This window comes from Pseudonaja textilis, chromosome 1, assembly GCF_049901715.1.
Source record: "Pseudonaja textilis isolate UNSWEBS1 chromosome 1, rPseTex1.2, whole genome shotgun sequence".
Taxonomy (NCBI): domain Eukaryota; kingdom Metazoa; phylum Chordata; class Lepidosauria; order Squamata; family Elapidae; genus Pseudonaja; species Pseudonaja textilis.
The window spans coordinates 292465974-292489162 of record NC_141990.1 but is presented as its reverse complement, the minus strand read 5'-3'; the positions used below and the strand labels follow the sequence as shown (position 1 = coordinate 292489162).

At 42.3% G+C, this 23189-nt stretch overlaps 1 long non-coding RNA gene across 1 annotated transcript; it reads left to right on the top strand.

The window, feature by feature from the left end:
- Positions 1-9943: 9943 nt before the first annotated feature.
- Positions 9944-21253, top strand: LOC148128252 (uncharacterized). The gene is made up of 4 exons (XR_015741536.1): positions 9944-10127; positions 17912-18020; positions 18903-18992; positions 20175-21253. It is a non-coding gene; the product is annotated as an uncharacterized LOC148128252 (long non-coding RNA).
- Positions 21254-23189: the final 1936 nt, after the last annotated feature.

Genomic DNA, 23189 nt, shown 5'->3' with positions numbered 1-23189 from the left:
TTCCTGTTTAGATGATAGATAGATAGATAGATAGATAGATAGATAGATAGATAGATAGATAGATAGATAGATAGATAGATAGATGATAGATAGATAGATAGAGACAGACAGACAGACACACACACACACACACACACACACCCTGGCAGAATTTATATTTCTTGGCCATTTTTCAGAGAATATGAACACAAAAACATAAAAAACTTTTCTTTCGCTCATGGTTAGTGTATGGCTGAAGCTATTTATTATCAATCAACTGTGTTTACTCTTTTTTAATTCATAATGACAACAGAAACTACCCAAATTATCCTGATCAAAAGTTTACATACCCTGGTGATTTTGGCCTGATAACATGCACACAGGTTGGCACAAAGGGGTTTGAATGGCTGTTAAAGGTAACCATCCTCACCTGTGATCTGTTTGCTTGTAATTAGTGTGTGTGTATAAAAGGTCAATGAGCTCCTGGACTCCTGACAGACCCTTGCATCTTTCATCCAGTGCTGCACTGATGTTTCTGGCTTCTGAGTCATGGGGAAAGCAAAAGAATTGTCAAAGGATCTGCGGGAAAAGGTAGTTGAACTGTATAAAACAGGAAAGGGATATAAAAAGATATCCAAGGAATTGGGGATGCCAATCAGCAGTGTTCAAACACTAATCAAGAAGTGGAGAATGAGGGATTCTGTTGAAACCAAACCACGGCCAGGTAGACCAACTAAAATTTTAGCCACAACTGCCAGGAAAATTGTTCAGGGTGCAAAGAAAAACCCACAAATAACTTCAGGTGAAATACAGGACTCTCTGAAAACATGTGGTGTGGCTGTTTCAAGATGCGCAATAAGGAGGCATTGGAAGAAAGGTGGGCTGCATGGTCACGTCACCAGAAGAAAGAGCCATTACTACACAAATGCCACAAAGTATCCCGCTTACAATACGCCAAACAGCACAGAGACAAGCCTCAAATCTTCTGACACAAAGTCATTTGGAGTGATGAGACCAAACTTGAGCTTTTTGACCACAATCATAAATGCTACATTTGGACAAGAGTCAACAAGGTCTATGATGAAAGTATACCATTTCTACTGTGAAATACGGAGGTGGATCGCTGATGTTTTGGGGATGAGTGAGCTGCAAAGGCACAGGAAATTTGGTCAGAATTGATGGTAAGATGAATGTAGTATGTTATAAAAAAGATACTGGAGGAAAATTTGCATTCATCAGTCCAGAAGCTGCTCATGGGATGTACTTGGACATTCCAACTTGACAATTATCCTCAATACAAGGCCAAGTCGGCCTGTCATTGGCTACAGCAGAATAAAGTGAAGGTTCTGGAGTGGCCGTCTCAGTCTCCTGACCTCAATATCATTGAGCCACTCTGGGGAAATCTCAAACATGCAGTTCATGCAAGACAGCCCAAGAATTTACAGGAACTGAAGGCTTTTTGCCAGGAAGAACAGGCAGCTTTACCATCTGAAAAGATAAAGAGCCTCATCCACACATACCACAAAAGACTTCAAGCTGTCATTGATGTTAAAGGGGGCAATACAACGTATTAAGAACTGGGGTATGTAAACTTTTGATCAAGGTCATTTGGGTAGTTTCTGTTGTCATTATGATTTAAAAAGACTAAACACAGTTGATTGATAATAAATGGCTTCAGCCAACCACTAACCATGAGCGAAAGAAAAGATTTTGTGTTATCATTCATATTTTCTGAAAAATGGCCAAGAAATCATAAATTCTGCCAGGGTATGTAAATTTATGAGCACAACTGTATATATGGCCCAGATTAAACATGCTGTTGGCTGAAAGAATGAAATGGTAATCCTAGCAAATTTAATTTTAATATATCAGGAATGCGGTAAACTTTCACAAAAGATAGTCATTAGAAGCCATGCTATAAAAATATTGAAAACTTGACTGCCTTGATATTAACATTATGTTTATCAATTACAATGTATGCTAAATCTGACATAGAATTTAACAAATTTGTACAAGGTGTTTGCTCTCACCAAGTTTTTTAAAAAAAAACACTTGCCAAAAGGAAGACTGACATTATTATTCTTGCTTGGATGAAAACTCTAAATGGCTAATCAAAGTTTTGTTGTTCAGTGCTAGATGCGGCAAATTCTCTAATAAAGATATCAAAACTGAAATAATTTGTTGTTACTAATTGCAAGATAAGATGCGACCTGGGACCAGCCTTCCCCAGTCCTATATAAATCCCCAGATTTATAAAGCCAAGATGCTTTAGAGCAGGGTCTCCAACCTTGGCCACTTTAAGACTTGTGGACTTCAACTCCCAGAATTCCTCAGCCAGCTTTGCAAAGCTGGCTGAGGAATTCTGGGAGTTGAAGTCCACAAGTCTTAAAATGGCCAAGGTTGGAGACCCCTGCTTTAGAGTTCAAGTTGGAATCCAGACCCAGGTTGTGTAACTAGTTCTAGCAATTAGTTAAAGACATTTTGGTATCTTTAACTTATGCTCCCCGCCGCTTCATTTTTCCTAAGCTGAATTCTGGCATTGAAAACTGATTCCGAAACTGACCTTTGGCTCTTAATCAGCATTGCTTTTTGTGGAGAGAATAGCCCCAGTGTTAGTGGCATTTAGCAGCTTAACATGATGCCCGTGTGGTGATATACTTTTGCTGTAGCCTTTTGGATGCATTTGAAGAAGCATTACCCAGATGCAAGCTTTTAAGTGCATGGGCACATTTAAGTAGGGCATCTCAGAGTGCCTGTGCCAGGGAATGATACCTACCATCAGCCTATCCTTGGGTGGAAGTCTGACCTTATTTGGTCTGAATGAGTTCATAAACCCATATGTGAAAGATTAATAAAGAATTAAGTGTTTTAAGTATTTTGAGGGGTGCTTTCTAGTCCTAAATAACTTTAGCAAATTATTGTATCCCTAATTGTTTCAGATACCCACTTTTAATGAGCAAGGGATTAGGAGAAAGAACAAGGATGCCTCCAGGTTGAAAGATACCCCAGTATTTGCTGACATAGAGAAGAGAGCCATGTTAGTCTATGATAGCCCTAAATCATCACCTTTTCATACTAACATATTGCATTAAAAGGCATAAACATCTGATGAGCAGCTGCAGCTCACAAAAGCTTATCTTTTTTCATGCTATGTATTAGTCTGAAAAGATGCTATTAAACCCGTTTTGGTTTGCAGTAGTTATTGCAGAACCTGGAGCTCTGCAGAAACAATCACCATCTAAAATTACACAAGACAATATAAATCAATGATAGGGATGTTTAGTTTGACTAAACAGGTCAGGGGTTTGAAGAACCTTGATGCCACAGATGCATTTTGTTCAGCCCCAGCATTTTAAGCAGAATACCTTCTCAGAAATATGGCTTTGACACCTGATTATGTGCCAAATGAACTCTAAGGCCTGATTGAATCATGTTGATATCCATTTTGCTTAATGTAAAAATATCTGCAATAAGCTGCTTTGCAGTATCCAAATAATGCAGTGCCCAAACATCCTGGTTGAAATCAATTATTCCCTGCACCAGCTAGAGAAAGCAGAACGAGGGACCACAGTGCACTCTTGAATAAGAGAAACAGTCAGACATCCTGAGGCCAAGGAGAAGTAGGTTCTCTGCCCTGTTTGTTGGCTCTCTTTCGTGTTGGTTGTTTCATTTAAATACTGAAAGCCCTAAATATTGACGAACAGATGGCTTTATATTTCACCTTTCTCAGAAATGTTTGAGCCATGTCACCATGGAAACTCAGATGAGGCAGAAGAGCATGAAAGCACCGTATTCCATGTGAAAATACCTAGAGGTGCCCTGGACTAACATCATCTGGGAAATAAATTATTATATAATTGTGCTGTCAATTATTTTATTTTTGTCACATAAAACTTCTCTATGAATCAGTTGCTCGGTATAGAAAAAATGTATTCAACAGAAGAGACTATTGCTCCTGAGGAATAAAGTACAGCATCAAAAATCTACAATTCTGGAAAGATGTGGTTATATTAAAAAAATAAATTTCCATACTTCTTTTTGTCAATCTGCAGGAATTTGGAGGCAAGTTTTCCATAACAGCTGGAGAATGAGAAAGCATGGTTCCATGAGAAATTATCTTGATTCTGGTTTGATGTTTTAGAGCAGGGGTCACCAAACTTTTGGACCTCAGGGACCACTAAACTCATAATTTTAAATCCTGGAGACCACTAATATGGATTTTGACTGACAGTGGCTTGCTGACATTTTCCCATGTTCTCTGCAGAAAGCAGCAGAGACCCTGGGAAAATCCCCCAAAAAGTCTGCAGGAAAATTCCCCACCCCGTTTTCCTACCTATCAATCATTCTTTATTTGGGATCGCAGGGTACCATCTCCAGCTCCGTTCTCGGGGGTGGGGAGAGAGAGAGACTATTGGCTTCATGCAAGGAAAGCAGCAGAAGCAGCAGAAGTCTTTCTTTCTCTCCCCCAAACTCTGCCAGAAATGAGTCTTTGTGAGATTTGTCATGCCGGCGCAGCCTCTTGGAGCAGGATGCCTTGCAGGGTCCCAAAGACTCATTTCTGGCGAGGTTTGGGGAGAAAAAGAAAGACTTTTGCTGCTTTCTTTGCATGCAACCAAAAGCAGAAGAAGAAAGAAGCAGAAAGAAGTAGCCTGGTGGTCAGGCGAGGTGTGTGGGGTGAGTGGGGCAAGTTCCCCCTCTCCACTCTTCCCCGCCTCACTATTTTGTGTTGTTCATAATGCAAGCAACACAAGCCTTGTGTTCCTGCGGACCATGTGGGCGACGCAGCCTTGTGTTCCCACGCAGCCTGGATTAATTGCTTTGGGGTTGCTTTGGGGGTGACATTTCTGTGCAGACCACCAAAATTTTCTTGCAGACTACCAGTGGTTCCCCAGCCCATTGGTTGATGACCACTGTTTTAGAGCACATTTGGTTCAGAAAGCAAGACTACAAAAAGATAGTAATACACTGGATGTAGTCACACATCATACTAAGTTAATGACGGCTTTTACAATGGTCTGTCAAATAACTCCCTATGATTCGGTTCATACATTATATTTATCTGTAAATCTTAGTTACAAATTGCAAGTGGCTAAATCATATACAGTTAAAAAAAAATCCAAAATAAAACAACCAAAAAACCAAACCCATTGCATAATTTTATTTAGGAACTTAATCATTCAGCTCCAGAGTGGGGAAAGAGGATATATTTACTTTGTATGGATTTTATGGATTTTGATAATTTCTGTGAACCCAGATGGACATTTCTTCCAACAATGTTAAATCTAAATAAGCTAACCTCAGGGTCATATTTGAAAGAATGATCAGCTCTCTAAATTGTTTAAAATGTTTTTTGTTTGTTTGTTTGTTTAAGCTATATGTGTGGGTGCATAGCTGTGCTCATCAACAAAATATTGTATGATTTCTACATGTTATGAAACGCCAAAATAGGAACAGGGTGTTAACATCAGGATGTGCTTCAAGATATTTTAGCAGAGTAAACATAAAATAATCACATTTCTGGATTTATATCATTCTCCCTAAAGAAGTTGCTTTCTACTTATCTTCCATATTACAGTGCATACGTTATTATATTATATAAAATTTAGGAAGAAAAGAAAGCCTGTTTAGCCACATCTAAGCAGTGTGCAATTCTCTGTGAAAATTGGAACATGTGCTGAAATTCAAGCTCTATATTGATTTCCTGCAGAAAATTCTCTGGGTAATTTTTGCCCTTGCTTTTGTTCCATGTGTTCCCCTTTTCCCAACATCCTTTCTTTTTATACTTACAGAATTGTGTGAATAAAGGTATTTCTTATTAAAACCTTTCTTTCATTGCTACACAATTCCTCCTGTTTTGTTTGCTACTTCTGGGTTTTGAATAACAAGATCTGAAGTATCCCCCTTTCCATTTTTTTTTCTCAGACCTGAGCTGAAGGAAAAAGTCTTTGGCAGAAGAACCCCTTAGTTAGTTGACAAGTTGAAACTCCTAAGATGTGTCAGGGATTCAACCTGACTGATGGCAGCCTATCATAATTGCATTTTACTTGAGCATCCTTGGATAAAAGGAATCCTTCGATTATCCCGATTATCCATAGCAGTCTTCCAATATTTGAGGGGCTGCCACAGAGAGGGAAGGGCTCAAGCTATTTTCCAAAGCACCTGAAGGCCAGACAAGGAATAATGGATGGAAACTGAACAAGGAGAGACTTAACCTGGAAATAAAGAGAAATTTTCTGACAATGAAAGCAATCAACCAATGGAACAGCTTGCCTTCAGAAGTTGTGGGAGCGTCATCACTGGAGGGTTTCAGGAAGAGTCTAGACTGCCATCTCTCAGAAATGGTGTAGGGCAGTGATGGCTAACCTTTTTGTCGTCGCCTGCTGAATGTGTGCACGTGCAAGACCACGCACGTATGCCTGTACCCATAATGCAATGCACACACAACCCCCCGTGCTCCCCCTGCACATGCGCAAGGGACCCCTGCACTCCCCCACCCCTGCACATGTGCACGCATCTCCTACATGTGCCCCATCCCCCACACATGCACAGCAGATACCCAAAAATCAGCTGGCTGGTGGAGGTGCCTGCGAATGCGCAATGGAACTGAGCTGATGGCTCTGTGTGCTACTTCTGGCATGCGTGCCATAGGTTCGCCATCCTGCTTGGGCAGGAGGTTGGACTAGATGACCTACAAGGTCCCAATTCTGTTAATCTGTATCTGTATCCCCATTTTCATCTCAGCAACAAGAGAAGTACAAGCAATATGATAACTATTTCGTGAAAATTACAACACACATTCAAATGCAGATTCAGAGGCAGTTTCTCAATAGTTTATTATGGAAGCCACTTGCGTCTTTTCCTCTTTATAATGTTAGAGGGCATGAAAGCAACCCAGTTTTTAGAAAGGAAAACCCATATAGCAAATAAACAGGAAGTTCAAGTAGGAACTTGGCAACGGAGATGGAAGAATAGAGGAAGAATCTTCTGGGGCTCTCATCAGTTGGCACCCAAGTTTATCTAAATGTTTTAATGGTGTCTGTATAATATTCTCAGCAACAGTTTTTGTGCCTTCTTCCAGGTTTGAATTCTTTGAGATGGCTTTGCTTCCCTTGGGCTTGCAGAGATCCTCTTGTCATTACTGCTATTTGAATTTCACCCTATACCTTTTGATGTTAACAACAAACATGCTCACATTCCCACTGGCATTTTTCTCAGAGATACTGAAGCTGCTCTGTAAAGTTTGTAGCCACTTTCATTTTTAAAATTGTTGCTCCTGTGGTGACTAACACCACCTGTAGATCCTGCCAGACTCTAAAGAAATGTAAACACTAACCTGGAAATGCTTAAATGTTAGTTTTTATTTTTTAGAGCCCCCACTGGCTTTGCCCAGTTGCTGGGTGATTTACATAAAGCACTGAATAATTGCTACTATAGCATTTCCTCAAACTCTAAGAACCAATGAAGCCCTTTCTGACTGATTCGTTGTTCTTAGTATTCCAAGCATGACAACTATATTTGCTCAATCTAGGTCAACCTGGGGAACTATATTGCAGATAGTTTCAATGTAGGAATTCCTGCATCCTAGACAACTTCCATTCTTTGGTTTGCCTAGTAATATACCTGAGAATCAAGACAGGAATTATATAATATGCCTACATAGGACAAACAGATATATTTACCCAAAGCAAAAAAATGATTTATGTAACTAGCATTAATAGAACTTTAATGTAGTTTTAATTAATGGAGCATTAATGGGTTCATTTATCACAAATGAATATTATTTTCCCTGCACACTATCCATAATACACTTCACAGTGACTTACACAAAAATGGAAAAAGCAGTTTTTCCTTGCTGAAGGACGAAAAGTATTAGTATTGATCATCGCACAGTCAACTAGGTGTTCAAACTGGAGTTGGCCTTTTTCTCTACCTATTGAGTCCTTACCAAGGACCTGGGATAGGCAGATCTGGATGTTTGATGTGTTACAGATATTGTTGCAGGATGGTGCCTGTCTGTTTGAATTCTAAAGCCCCAGAGCAATTTCACTTCTTCATTTTCTATGGCTTTCTCTATTTTATGATCCTACCAGTTCTAATCTGCAGGCAAATGATATTTCTTGCAGATCTTCCAATACACCATTGTTGCTACTTTGTCATGCCGCTGCTTGTAGTCATTTGGGCAATCTCCTTGTAGCAGCTTACCAGGTGGTCCACTGTTTCTTCAGCTTCTTTGTACAGGCGGTACTTACTGTCTGTTCCTATCTTCTCAGTTCTGGCTTTGTATGCATTTGTCCTTAAGGCTTGGTCTTGTGCAGCCAGAATTAGTCCCTCGGCCTCTTTCTTCAATTTTCCTGCTCTTAGCCATTGCCGGGTCTTGTTATTTTCTCCTTTCCCTGCTATTGTTTTTAATGCACTGGGTGTGTAGTGCGTTGTCTTCCCTTGCCTCCATTCTGTTCTGCATTTGGTCTTTCTTGCAGTCCAGTTCAGTCTCTCTAGTAGTAGTAACCCTTCCTGGCGTACTAAGTGCATCTTCTTTATGGGCTTTCAGATATTCTTCCAAAGCCCTTTTTTCTTCTTCAGCCATCTAATGTACTTGCAACAACCCACACCCACCTATTTGCCTTGGTAGGTAGAGACTGTCAATGTCACTGTGAGGATGAAGGGTATGATTCACCGTCATCATTTTTCTGGTCTTCCTCTCCATTGTTTTTAGTTCTGCTTGAGTCCAGTTCACTATTCCAGCTGTGTATCTAATGACTGGAATTGCCTAAGTGTTGATTGCCTTGATGGTCTTTCCTCCATTGAGTTTGGACTTTAAGATCTTCACTGTCTTCAGCTTGAAGGATACCTAGATATTTGTTTTAATCACTTTCATCAAGACTCTTAATGTTATTTTCATGAGGCATCTTTATTCCTTCAGTTTTTACTACTTTTCCTTGTTTGATGTGGTATTATTATTATATTATATATAATACTTTTGTCGCAAGTATTATAATTGGTTGCACAGTCAACAAGATGTTTAGATTGGATTCAGCATGTTTATCCACATATCATGTCCTTCTCAAGGACCTGAAATAGACAGGTTTTGTTGTTTGATGGTGGTACAGATATCATAAAAATAACTTTGTTATTTTATTTTAAAATGTCCCTGATGTACTTTGCAAACTTTCTGAATTGTGAAACAAAGTTTATTCTTCTTGGTTTGGATGGTTGCCACTGCATTAAAGAATGAGCTGATCCCCAGGCAGAAAGCTTAGCACCTGCATCCCTATCAGTTACTCTGCTATTACCTAAGTGGCTGCACAGCAAAATGCCCAATGGGAGTTGAATTTTTTGTCTAAAGAAGGCAGGGAAAAAGAGGCTCTGGGTTTTTTCCTCTCTCTCTCTTAGGTTCCAATTAATGCGATTCATTAGCATGGTAGACATTTTCCATAGATCTATTCTCGTTCTTTCCTTATTCTGTAGTACCCGCCATCCGTCTCGCCCAATTATAGTGTGTTCTTTCCAACTACAGTATAATTAGTCGTCATTTAACAACAGTAATTGGAATAGGCAACTTTGTTGCTAAGAAACTCTGTTGTAAAGTGTAACATCGTGTGACTGCCCCAATGGCAGTTCAGACAGTTTCAGTTGTACTCATTAAGTAAATCACACATGGTTGTTAAATGTAGTATTACATGGCCATAACTTGCAACTTTCCTGCTGACTTCCTCATTGACTTTGCTTGTTGGAAACTGGCAGCGAAGATGAAATGACAGGGGGATGTTGCAGCCTTCGTAATTGTGTGCTGATTGCCAAATACCCAAATCACAATCACATCACCATAGGAACATTGCAATGGTTTCAACTCTGAATAAGTTTCCTCATTCGACATCATCCTAACTTTAAAAGCCCACTGAGTGAGTGGTTCCTAAGCAAGGGAATTCCACTTCATCATCTCTTCAAAGGACCACTGGACCAGAGGTGCTATTCAGCAGGTTCTGACCAGTTCTGGAGAACCGGTAGCGGAAATTTTGAGTTGTTCGGAGAACCAGCAAATACCACCTCTGACTGTCCCCACCACCATCTCTTCTCTGCCTCTCAAGTCCCAGCTGATTGGCTGGGTCGTCTTTTGTTGCCCTGCGCAGGAGAATGGAGCTGGAAAGCAGGTGAGTGGGGTGGGGAGGGAATGGGGATTTTACAGTAACCTTCTCCTGCCATGCCCACCAAGCCATACTATGCCCACCAAGCCATGCCCACAGAACCTGTAGTAAAAAAATTTGAATACCATCACTGCACTGGACTTACTAAAACAACATGCCTAGCTGAAGCATTATAAAGCTGACAAAAAAAGAGCCCCAGACATGTACAACAAGAACTGAGCAAGCTAAAGAGGAATGGAGCAAAACAGACGTTATAACTGTTAAGTACGCATAGCTAAAAAATCTCATTCTACATTTTTTAAAAGGTGAACATTTAAGGGATCTTGTTAATTGCATAAACCAGTACAGCTCTATTAATATAGGAAGTGGGTGTGCCGGAATAGGAGCAAATGGAAAGTGGTCAGTTCAATCAATTAGGGACGTCTTTATGAAAATAAGTTGCTCTCTGCTCGTGTAAATCTCCACCTGAAATAGGTACTGTCAGCTCAAAGCAGTGATGTTACTCTTGCCCTTTTAATGTCCATCCTTCATTTACAGGGTTAGCACTGGAGAGCTTTCTCTGTTCTTTGGACTGTGGATCCTCAATCACTGAAGAGTTTTTGTGATAGGTAGGGCAATTCCTATTGCACTCTAAACTGCCTGTCCCCCAGGCTTCACCTGTTTCTAACCCAATCCAGAAAATCCAGTCTGGATTTCAATGGGTGGCCATAGAGCTGGGCTGGTACTTGGACAATGACCATCACAAGATCTAAACAGTTTGTCCTCTGTTTTTTATTGTTCCATTCTATTAAGTATGGGAAATAAGAAGCTGAACCAGGGCTTAGTGCAACAAGGTTTATTTATAAGGGCTGAACGTGCTTGCTCAGCCTGGGACTGGCTCGCAGCGAACAGCTGAAGGGCTGGACCCAGCCAATGAGGAGGGGCAGCCGCCCCCGCAGCGCGAACGGACCTTGGTGGGAACTTCTTCAAGGTCCAGGGACATAACACCCCTTCCCCCAGATGCGAACACGCATAGTCCTTGAGGTATACGGGAGGCTTGTGCTGACGCCCAGAGCGGCGCAACTCTGGTGTGCTGTTCAGTGGATCAGAGTCCGTTGGCGACTGTTGGCTCGATGATGAGTCCCAGTACCACCCTCGGTCGGAGTAGGTCCGGGGTCAGTAGGGCTGGACGCTGGGAGTGTCCTCACGCCGTCTGGCTCGGATGGGTTGGACGCTAGGTCGCCGCAGTCATCATTTGGATTCTCTGGTCCGGCTGGAGACGTTAGCAGGTCATCGGAGTCGATGTCGCTGTGTGGAAGTTGCAGCGGACTCTCACCGGTCTGTGCCCCCGAGTCGCGGCTGACAAGGGTGCCCTGGCGTCTCCGGCTGGTCCAGATGTCGTCTCCAGACCCGGCCATCTTCCAGCTTAACCCGGTATGATCTGGGTCCTGTGATGGCTACGATTTCTCCTGGGATCCACAATGGGTCGCCAGCGAAGTTTCTCGCGAACACGGGTTCCTGCAAGACAAAATGCCTACTCCCGATGTGGAAGCGAGAGGAGAGTCAGGGCAGTAATGTGGGTGGAGCCTGTCCAATACAGTTCGCAGGCGTCTGCCCATCAGAAGCTCGGCCGGGACTTGTTGGTTACTGTGCAAGGGTTGAATGCTGGCTTAACAAGAAACAGGATAGTTTGTGGTGCCAGTCATCCTTGTTGAACCTGGCCAGGGCTTCTTTAGTGGTCCTAACAGCTCTCTCTGCTAGCCCATTACTGGCAGGATGAAAGGGGGCCGTGAAGATGTGACGAATGCCCAGGTTGGCCGTAAACGACTGAATTCGGTTGACGTGAATTGGGGACCATTGTCGGAAACAATGGAGTCTGGTAGACCGTGCGTTACGAACAGGCGAGTCAATGCCTTGATGACTGCTTGTGAAGTGGTCGTGGATAGTTGTGCCACATCAATCCACTTTGAGTAAGAGTCTACGACCACGAGGAACATTTTGCCATGCAATGGGCCCGAGGTCGATGTGAATCCTGGACCAGGGTGCGTTGGCACTTTCCCACTTGGTGGGGTGGCAATTGAGGGGATGGACGGGAAACCTGGCAGGGATGGCAGGAGCTTACCCATTTGTTGATGTCCTCATCAAGGCCGGGCCACCAAATGTAGCTTCGCGCCAACGCCTTCATTCTGACGATGCCAGGGTGGCCTTCATGCAACGCCTCCAGCACTCGGGTACGCAGAGATGTCGGGATGACCACTCGAGTGCCCCATAGCAGGCAGCCCTGTAAGCTCGACAGTTCCTGTAAGCGGGTCTTAAATGGCGTGAATTTAGCTTCAATGTCACTGCCCGGCCACCCCTCCTCACCCAGTCCAGTACCTGGGCGATCGTTTTGTCCGTTTTGGATTTATTGGCAATATCAAGGGCAGTGATTGGTAGGTCCAGTTGGGTGACTTCAAAAATGGCGTTGACCGGGCAGGGTCTTCAGCTGGGTCAGGCAGGGGCAGCGGCTAAGAGCGTCTGCGTGGGACAATGTTTTACCCGGGCGGTGCACAAGTCTATACGAGTATGCTGCTAGGAAAAGGGTCCATCTGGTCATTCTGGGGGACAGAATTTGAGGGGTCTGCTTGTCACCTGCTAGTAACCCTAAAAGCGGTTTGTGGTCGGTGACTAGCTCGAAAAAGTGGCCAAAGAGAAATTCGTGAAATTTCTTCACCGCTGTAACAGCTGCCAAGGCTTCTTTATCAATTTGACTGTAATTGCGCTCTGTTGCAGAGAGCGTCCTGGAAAAAAAGCGATAGGGGCCTCGGAGCCGTTGGGCAGTCTGTGACTTAAAACTGCCCCAATGCCGAAAGGAGATGCGTCTGCGCCAGTACTAATGGGAGGTTGGGGTCAAACTGGATAAGCACTGCCTCTGATGTGAGTAGCGACTTGACTGCGCGGAAAGCGGAGTCTTCTTTGTGTCCCCAGTGCCAAACCGTTTTTTATCCAGAAGTCTGTGGAGGGTTCTGCCACAGAGGCTTTATGGGGCAGGAATGACGCGTAAAGTTCAAGAGCCCCAAAAAGGCCTGCAGTTCTGCTTTGGAGGTTGGAGTGGGTGCCTCGTGTATTGCCTTAACCTTGGACTCCAGGGGGTGAATGCCTGAGGCGTCAATTTTATAACCCAGAAAGTCCACCTGTCTAGTGGCAATGGCACATTTTTCTTTTTTTAACTTGAGGCCATGCTGCCTGAACCTCTCCAGGACTGCTCTAACTCTCTGGAAGAGTTGGGGTCTGTTCCTGGCCGAGACTAAGATGTCATCGAAGTAGGGTACTACTCCAGGAAGGCCCTGTAAAATCCGGCCCATGAGGGATTGAAAAATGCCTGGGGCAACACTTACGCCAAACTGGAGACGCTTGCACCGGAAAGCACCCTGTGGGTGACAATGGTCTGAAGTTCTGTTGCTTTGGTCATCAACAGGGAACTGTTGATATGCTTGAGACATGTCCAATTTGGCAAAGATAGTGCCAGGTTCAAAAGTATGTAATAAATGCTGAATGACGGGTACTGGATAAGCGCTAACTTGCAAGAATTTATTGATTGTGGTCTTGTAGTCTGAGCAAATTCTCAGGCTACCATCTTTTTAGGGGTGTGACGATGGGCGTCTCCCATTTGGCGAAGTCTGTAGGCTCCAGGATCCCTTGTTTTAATAATTTATCTAATTCAAGGTCTAATTTAGGCCGAATGGCGAATGGAACTCTGCGAGGTTTTAACCGAATTGGGACTGCCTGGGGATCGACTGAAAATGAGATAGGGTGCCATTATAACACCCTAACTCATCACTGAATACGTCTGAGTAATCAGCAAACAGGGAGTCCGTGTCAGAGGTTGAGGTAGCATGGACTCCTGTTAGACCTAACCCGAGGTGGGGAAACCAATCAAGTCCCAAAAGTGTAGGGAGGTTGCCGCTCACTACCACTAGAGGTAGGTGGCCCTTAAAGGTTTTAAAATTAACAAAAAACTTGCCTCTGCCGATTACAGGAATGGTCTTCCCCTGGTAGTCCTTTAGGCTAAGCTGGCACTTCTGGAGTCGGCTTCTTGATAGGCTGGGTTGAAGCTCCTTGAGGGTGTTCCAGGAAATAATGGAGAGCGCTGACCCCGTGTCAACCTCCATGTTGCAAGGTTTACCTTCTAATAAGACGGAAAGAGAGATTTTACTAATAGAATAGCAAGTTTGATTAGTGCGGCAGTTTAATACTTGCCTTTTGGGTCCGGCATGTGCGAATGAAGATGCCCTTTGTGCTGCGTTGTGTGAGGCTTGGCATACTCTTGCAATGTGCCCTTCTTATGGCAGTTGTTGCAAGTGGCTCCTTTGAATTTGCATGTGGTCCTCAAGTGAGGTCCACCACAGGAAAGGCACAGGGTGATGTGCTTGGATGGCCCGGTGTTATCTTGTCTGGTTCCTACCTGTGGGCGCCTGGCTTTGTGAGGCGGTGAATGTCGGCCTCGTCATTTGGGTCTTCCTCGTTGACCACCTCTTCTGAGTGGACGGGAACTGCTGTTTGCTTGGTGACAGGACCTTGGATCTCGGTGGCTGAATGAGATGCCAGCTCCTCTGCCAGGGCTTCCTCGATGGCTTGAGCGAGGTTAAGGTCTTTTTGGCGAGCAGCCGTCTTTGTAGGTGCAGGTCCTTGACCCCGCAGACCAGCTGGTCTAGGAGCATGTCATCAAGATAGGTGCCAAACCCACAATGGAGTGCTGCAGTCCTGAGAGCAGCCATGTACTGATTGATGCTCTCTTTGTCCCCCTGCTTCCTCATTCTGAAGGTGAAACGTCTGGCAATCTGTGAAGGTCTAGGAGAATAGTGGTTAGTAAGGATTTCTAACAGTTCTGTCCAGGGGACATTCTTTAACTCACGTGGAGCCACAAGAGCTGTGGCAGTATCGAAGACGATGGCTCCACAGTAGGTCAGGAAATATGCTTTCTTTCGGTGTTCCCCTGCATCAGCCAATCCGATGGCGTCGATGTAATGATTAAACCGATTCTTGTATGATTCCCACTTCTCCTCATCCGGCTTGAACGCTGGGAAGGCTGGATTGGAGTTCATGTTGTGGGTCTACTGGTTAACCTGTTGGGGAAAATGCCTCCTCTCTGGGTAGCAGTAGAGGTTTAGTGCCTGTGCTAGGCAAGTGACTTCAGCTCTGGGTAAGTTTCGCAATTCCCTTCTCTCTCTCTGGGGATCAGAAGGTGTTTAGACTGCAACGGTCATTGGCAGCGTTTTGAAATTCGCGCCTGTGTGGGTGTTAGCGATTTCGTAATACAACGCTGTGTTGTATTTGAATGTGACTCAGCTGACAGCTTTTTGAATTTCGCGCTAAACGGCACGAACGGCTGCGGCTCGCAGCGCCACACTTCCTCTGTAGCTTATGCTAACGAGCTGCTACAGGCGCTTCTCACTTTCACTAGCTTGTTTGCTGATCGCTTTCTCTGGGTTGCGGCTCAGCGTTCGTTCTTTCGGGCTGATCACTCTCTCTGGGTTGCGATCAGCGCTTGCCCTTATTTTGGCTGATCGCTCTCTCTCTGGGCTGCGGATCAGCATTTTAGTGATTCAGCGTTCGTTCTCATTTCGGGCTGATTGCTCTCTCTGGGTTGCGGTCAGCGTTTGCCCTTATTTTGGCTGATCGCTCTCTCTCTGGGCTGCGGATCAGCGTTTTAGTGATTCAGCGTTGCAGCTTGCCTCTGGTAGCCATCCCATCCTCGTCGCCAGTATTAGGTATGGGAAATAAGAGGCTGAACCAGGGCTTAGTGCAACAAGGTTTATTTATAAGGGCTGAACGTGCTTGCTCAGCCTGGGACTGGCTCGCAGCGAACAGCTGAAGGGCTGGACCCAGCCAATGAGGAGGGGCAGCCGCCCCCGCAGCGCGAACGGACCTTGGTGGGAACTTCTTCAAGGTCCAGGGACATAACACATTCCATGAAGGGAATGAAAAATGATCTCCTAATGATTGCCTTTTTTTCCAGGGATTCTTTCCTGTTCATTAATCCACCTGCCTTTCTTTTTATTTCCCACGTGTTGGCACATGTGATGTCTTCAAAGACCTCTTCCTACATCATCTCCTTTGACCTGACACAGAGCCTTCCCTTTTTTTTATCTTTTCCCCTTATGATAAAGCCATAGCTCCAATGTTCTAATAATCAGAGAAATAGGGAACAGCTGTTACTTTATGCTTAAAGTCCATAGAAACTTTTTAGTAAGGAAAACCTGATTGTTCAGCTTCACTGAAATTATGTTCTCAAGGACTTAAGATGTCTCAAGTCAGAAAACAACAGCTTTTAAGGGAAGCTGGAAAACAACCTTAATTTTTAATTTTAAAACACAATTAGTCATTTTTAAAAGGGACTGTTGTTTAATTTCAAATTAATCTCCTTCTACTCGATTTAAAGGAGGAGGGTAGGAAATAGCCAAACACGTAACTTCTGTAGTTGGGGCCATAATAAAATTTAAGAATGAATCAATGAATTGATAGATAAATAATTTGATGCAATCAATTATGTCCTACCTCCACCTAGGTCATATGCTTATATTCTCACACTTTGTGCTAATATTATGACTAATCAGATGGACAGTAGCAGTTCTTCTTTTGCAATATACAGACTTCTGCCTTGCAAAACTGGAAGGGCAACTAAGGTTTCATTGAGGTTCATGACTAGGGAGTTATTTGAATCCAGGCCTATCAACCCCAATAAATGATTCTAATTCTGCCTTCCTCTGCCTGGGTACACTTCTGAGGTGTGGATTTCAACTCACAGAATGCTCTAACCCCAACCATATTGAGAGTCTTGAAAACTGAAATCCTGATGTGTATCTGTACTTGTGTTCATCGATGTGTACAGAAAGTGAATACCTCTAACATAACATAAAGCTTTGTGCACTGGTAAGAGATCAAGTGGCCCACAAAACTGAGGTGTGTACTTTTATAGGCAATTAATTTGAATCAGCAATTATTATTGCATTATATTCATTTTAATTTAATAAAAATAAAAATTTAATGTTATGACTTGGTCCTAACCAGAGCCAGGACTACCTCGCTTTGCAAGAGTCTCTAAAATTAGTTTCAATGCACTTGGCGTTCCTAGCCAAAAAAGTAGAGAAACTGGGTGTACAGGATTTTTATGTCAGTTCATTTCCCTTTTCCAGTTAATCTTTATTTTTTTGGGGGGGGAGGGAATCTCATCATAAAGGCTTTGAGATAAAATGCAGTACGTGTGGTTCTAGCAAACTTCTATCCCCACTGAAAATGATTATCATAATATCATATTACTCTAGAAAGACTCTAAAAGAATGCAGAGAAGAGCAACAAAGATGATTAAGGGCCTGGAGGCTACAACATATAAAGAACGGTTGCTAGAATTGGATATGTCTAGTTTGATGAAAAGAAGGACTAGGAGAGACATGATAGCAGTATTCCAATATCTCAGGGGCTGCCACAAAGAAGAGGGAGTCAAGCTATTCTCCAAAGCGCATGAGGGCAGGACAAGAAGCAATGGGTGGAAACTAATCAAGGAGAGAAGCAAATTTGTCTGAAATAGCACAGGGTTTCCTGCCTAAGCAGGGTGTTGGACTAGACTAGAAGACCTCCAAGGTCCCTTCCAACTCTGATATTCTATTCTATATCAATTCACCCAATTGAATTCATAGCTTTTTTAGATGAGGAACCTTCCCCCTCCATAGAATAAAACAATATAATCAATAAATAACGAAACCAAAGTCAATGTGGTCAATAAATGAATAAACTTGCCCAGGTCAGCAAGTTTTATTTTCCCCATTTTTCAGTTTCCTTTTGAAAAGGCGCATTTCAAAACTGAAATGGAGAAAAGAAAGACTCAACCGAGGCATTTCCAACATGAACTTCAGCCACAGAGGGAGCGACACGGATATCAAGGTAAACTGCTTCTCCTTTATATAGCAGTCGGCTAATTAGCACAGCGCCTGCGGTCTCACCAAAGGAGCTTTAGGCACATCCATTGATGTGCATAGACAAACAAGCACCTAGCTGTTTTGCGTGGAGGTTTTTTTTTTCTCCTCAGCTCAACAACAGTTCCAAATGGTAAAGGGTTTTAGGAAAATAAAAATATGGGGGTAAACCAAAACACTTGCAGGCCTTCCTTTAATTGTAATGTGTGATGCAAAAATTCAGTCCTGCCTTGACTGGGTTTTTTTTTTTTAAATCATTGATACCTGTTGAATTTCTTTGTGACATTGTATACATGACCGACCGTCTCAACCCACTGGCCCATACCGCTCATGCTGGCAAAGGAGGCATGCTGCGGGTCCCATCAGCCTGAATATTCTGCCTGGTGGGATCCAGGAGAAGGGCCTTCTCTTCTGTTGCTCCTGCCTCTGGAAGAACTTACCCCACTCCCCCCATGTGAGGTTGGCCCAATCCTCCTATCTTTTTGTAAAGATCTAAAGACATGGCTGTGCCAGTCAGCTTGGGGCCCAGTGGGAGATCAGTGCAATGTTGTGGTTGATTAATAACAGACCCCACTTTTTGCCCCTACTCTGCTCCCACCCTCCCACAAGTATCTTTGATTTTAATGTTTGGTTTTAACATTTTTGGTGTAACTAAGATGTAACTGTAAGTCACCCAGAGTTAACCTACAGGCGGCCAATCAATCAGTCAGTCAGCCAGCCAGCAAGCAAGTAAATAAGTAAATAGATAAATAAATAGATAAATAAATAAATGCAGAAGACACATATTTTTTATTAGGAGAAACTGTGCAACTTATTTGGTAGAGACCTTCAAATTGTATCTCTTCTGCAGGATCACCACTGACCTGTGAGGCACCTTTGTGCAAAAGCTTTTTTGCCGTCAAAGTTTGAAGTCATGTCGTATGTCAGCTGCAGTTTCCAGGTGCTTCCTTCTCTTTTTACTTCTACATCTCCACGTGGACCTGGAGTTGAAAGTTGATGGGCTTCTTTCCCTGAGCTGGTGCCCTGCATTGCAGCACTGGGCTATTACTGTACCCGTTGTTTGGCGTGCACACCCATGTCATGATGCCATTTTACAGTGCACAACTTGCAAATGTATGCTTGCAGTGGCCCTACAGATGCCACTTCCAACTGGAGCATTCTCAATCTTGGTAGATGCGATGGAACATGAACCTGGGAAGGAATGGCGGGGGTGGGTGGTGGGGGTGGCTTGAGAATACCAAAGTTTCTCAGGAACAAGACAGTAGATGCCAAAGAGAAGTCCAGATTAAGAGACTGCCCAGTCCTGAGTTGGATGGAAGAGGGGCAAGAAGTTCAGAATAGCCACATTCTAAACTCTCTTAGGATAAATCTATTAGGGTAGAGGATTATAGCTTTAGTTGGCAAGATTTTATTCATTAGGTATAAGGAAATAAAGGATTGGACTATATTGGATTTCCCTATTGTATTTGAGTTTAGGTTTGGTGTATGACTTCTGCTGAACAGCTGAAAAACCAAGGACTGGACCTAGTGGATACGAGACCACTAGGAAATTATAGAGCAGTAGGCTAGACTTAGATCTCAAAAACAAAAAATTGCAGGTGCTTGGATGTATCCATTGTGTCACTGGGCATAGAGATCAACTCAAAAGAATCTTTAATTTTAAAAAAGGAAAAATATAATGAAAAAAATCATCAATAATTATACAGTAAAAGAAGCAAAAGCATTACAATGATTAAATTAAAAAGGAGGAAAAAGAAACTAATAAGAGAAAAGAAAAAGATCTGTACAATGTTAATATAAAATTTATTCAATCATTAAACCCACTGTTAAATCTAGACTATATAGAAACACATTGATCTTTTCATTTTTTTAAAATATACAGACATTTCAAAAACTGATGATGCGTATCTTGAATATGTTCTTAAACATCAGCAGAATAAGGTTATTTTCTCATTTATATAAAATTGCTTTCTGTGCCAAACCTCAGACTCAGGAAAGAGACTGTATTGTTAGGGGTCCTCAGAGACTCTACTTACACACACACTTTTTCACAACATGTATCCAATGCAAAATGTCTGTCAATAATGAAATGACATTAATGAATCAAAAAAAAATATTGCAGACTACAGGAACCAGGAGCACCATTCAAGTGACCCTGAGGACACAGATAAACCTCCAAGTACTTCAACAATCCTCTAAAAGGATGCAAATGACCAGCTGCCTGAAAGGAGTATAAATCCTTCCATTCCCCACTCTCCTGTCAGAGCTGAAAAAGCTTCTTGGATGAGAAGCGAAACCTCTTCAAAGAAGAAACAAGGAAGTCCAGTTGCCTCCTGAAAAAGCACCTTTGGGATAGTGAATTAGAAATGAATAGTGTTTAGCATGTTACATTTTTTTTTTATTTTGTGAAATAGACATTATTTTTCTAAGCTACGCAGGTTCGCAGAAATCATAGTTCAAAAGTCATAGTGCAATGTTTTGTCTCTGTCTTATTTTTTTATGTATCTGCCTTAGCAAACAATATGTCCAGTTGTCCTAAGAGATATGGTCAAGAGGGGCCTCCAGCCTCCACATGTCATTCTTTTCACCAGCTGTTATGGGACAGTCACTGCATGGGTCATATCCAAAAAAAAACCAATGAACTCACTCACTCACTCACTCAGTCCACTTAGTATTTGTGGCTTAATAATGTGTTGCTATTTTGCAGGTTGATCTCCATTATCTTTGGTTCTAGCAATGAATGTAAAGTTCTTTAAAGTTCTTGCATGGGTTTCAGACTTCATGCTTTGATATGCTTCATCACCTTTTCACCTTTTAAAATGCTAATAATGAAGCCTAAAATTTGACACAACAATACTATTAATTAATATCTGTCACTCTTCCAGAAACATGTTAGCTATTATCTTGCAACATGTGTCACACACTTCCTGAATTGTAATTTTATTTTAATAACCCTTGCCACCGCACTCCTTCACCCAGTGAAAGGGGCTCTTATTTCCACAATGTTTTATATTCATTTTAGTACAATATGCTGCTTCTCTAACCCTTTTTCTTGTGGAGGTATGAAAAGCTTCACATTCATGCACACGAAGAAGCAAAGTTAATAGCTTTATGCATTGTTTTAGAATAACATGTGCTTTATGCCTATTGTTGTGATGTTTAATAAATTCAACCACTTGAGTCATGAAGCTGCCAGTTACTTTTTCCCACCTCTGTACCTTTAGACCTCCTTTGACTATTTTACTTTTTTTTACAGATCATTCAAGTGGGAGAAGATGCCACATTTTCACACTGTATTTTGTGTCCAAATATTTTAAGTCATTGTTTATATGGCCTAAGAGTGCTTTGGCTGGCCTTGCAGTGGCAACAGAAACTCTTGTGAAATGATACGCCTAGGAAAGTTTCTGACTGTATTCCACACTGACCTGATCATGTTGAAACTTCATGGTCATGAAAGACTGCAGATGGTTAGTACTGACCAAACAGGAATGGGCATTTGGTAAAGGAAATAATTTTGCAGAAAAGATTTCAAGGAAATGGTAATGTTATTCTAGTGTCAATTATTTCTATTTTGCTTTAGGCACTGCTTGCTTGGATAGCACCTCTAGTAAAATGTCTCCCTCACTAGAGGTTCGTTTCAAAGATCAATTAGTGGGATTATCAGCAAGCTTAGAAAACCAAGAGAAGGTGTTTGAACGTAGCAGCAAGCAAGGTAACAGGCTGAGATTATAGAGTCAATTGGCAATTGAGAGTAAAAGATTTCAGTGAGATTTTTTGCTTATTGAAACATTTAAGAAAAGCAATTGAATGGGAAAAGGGAATAATGTGCAGTAATAAGAATCTGTGCTGGGCTTCAATTGCCCAGGGCTTGGGTACTCTTCTAAAAGTAGTGAGACTTCCCACCCCCCACTTTATGTCTGCCAATGCGTTAAATCGATAGCTGTGGGCTGTTCTCTGAGTTCCCCTTTCTCTGAAGTTAGGTTACTGCTGACTGGGGAACAGTAGTTTCATTAGAGGAACAAAACAGTGGGGGAAGTCACAGAAGGTTTAATTAGCACTTTAAAAGTTCTTTTACATTGCTTGCAATTTACTGGTGTTCCTCTCTTGCCTGGTAAGGACATTTTTGATTGCAGTACTCTAGCTTCAGAATGACCCCTCCTCATCAAATGCAAATCTTTCACAACCTTCCTTGTATGCCCAATCACACTGGGCCAATAAAGAATTCTGTTCTATTCTGGTGCCAGATCAAAACGACATTTTCAGGCATTGAAGAAATGTCAGCAGGTTTGGCAGAATTTGAGAGAATCCCCAAAGCCACTTAGTCCAGTTCATTACCATCAGTGAAAATCACTATTGAAGTATCCTTGGGAAGGAGTCATTCAGCCTTTGTTAAAACCCCTTTACAATCTATAGCTTTTCAAGTTAATCTTTTCTAATGTCAAATTGCTTGCTTTTATCAATAAGTTCTTACTAATATTTAGTCAAAGAGCTCCTCCACACAGTAATTCAAGCAGTTATAGCTGAATCAAATCAGACATCTATAAATGAAATGTTGCCAAAGGAACCTGGGAAAATCAGGAAAATGTTCTGCACAAGATTTAAGCAAATAACATGTTTATACTCAGGAAAGCAGTTGCCTTAATACTTTTTAAAACAACAAAAGATTCACAAATATTTCTTACCTTATGAACACCTTAGAGATGCTAGAAGGGTCTAAAATGTTCCAGAACTTAATTCCTGGACCATATTGGTGAGTAATAGCACTTTTTTATGTTATTAAAAGTGTCTGTTATTTGCGGTTATAATTTTGGTGGGATTTTCACCACCCCTATCAAGAAGCAGAACCACAACCAAAACTGGGAAGCAAATCAACTCCCTTCTTCATTTGAGAAAAATAATCTCAAGATAAACAGCTAAAGGCAATATTGGCCTTTGATTCTTTGGATGAGAATTTCTATTTAGAGCCCCTTGTCTAAAACTTAGATTCTCAGACACTGCACTCTAACATATACCAATGTTTTTCAAGCTTGGCAGCTTGAAGAGGTACAAGCTTCAGTTCCCATGCTGGCTGTGGAATTCTAGGAGTTGAAGTCCACCTCTTTTCCAGCTACCAAGATTGAGAAACATTGGCTCACCC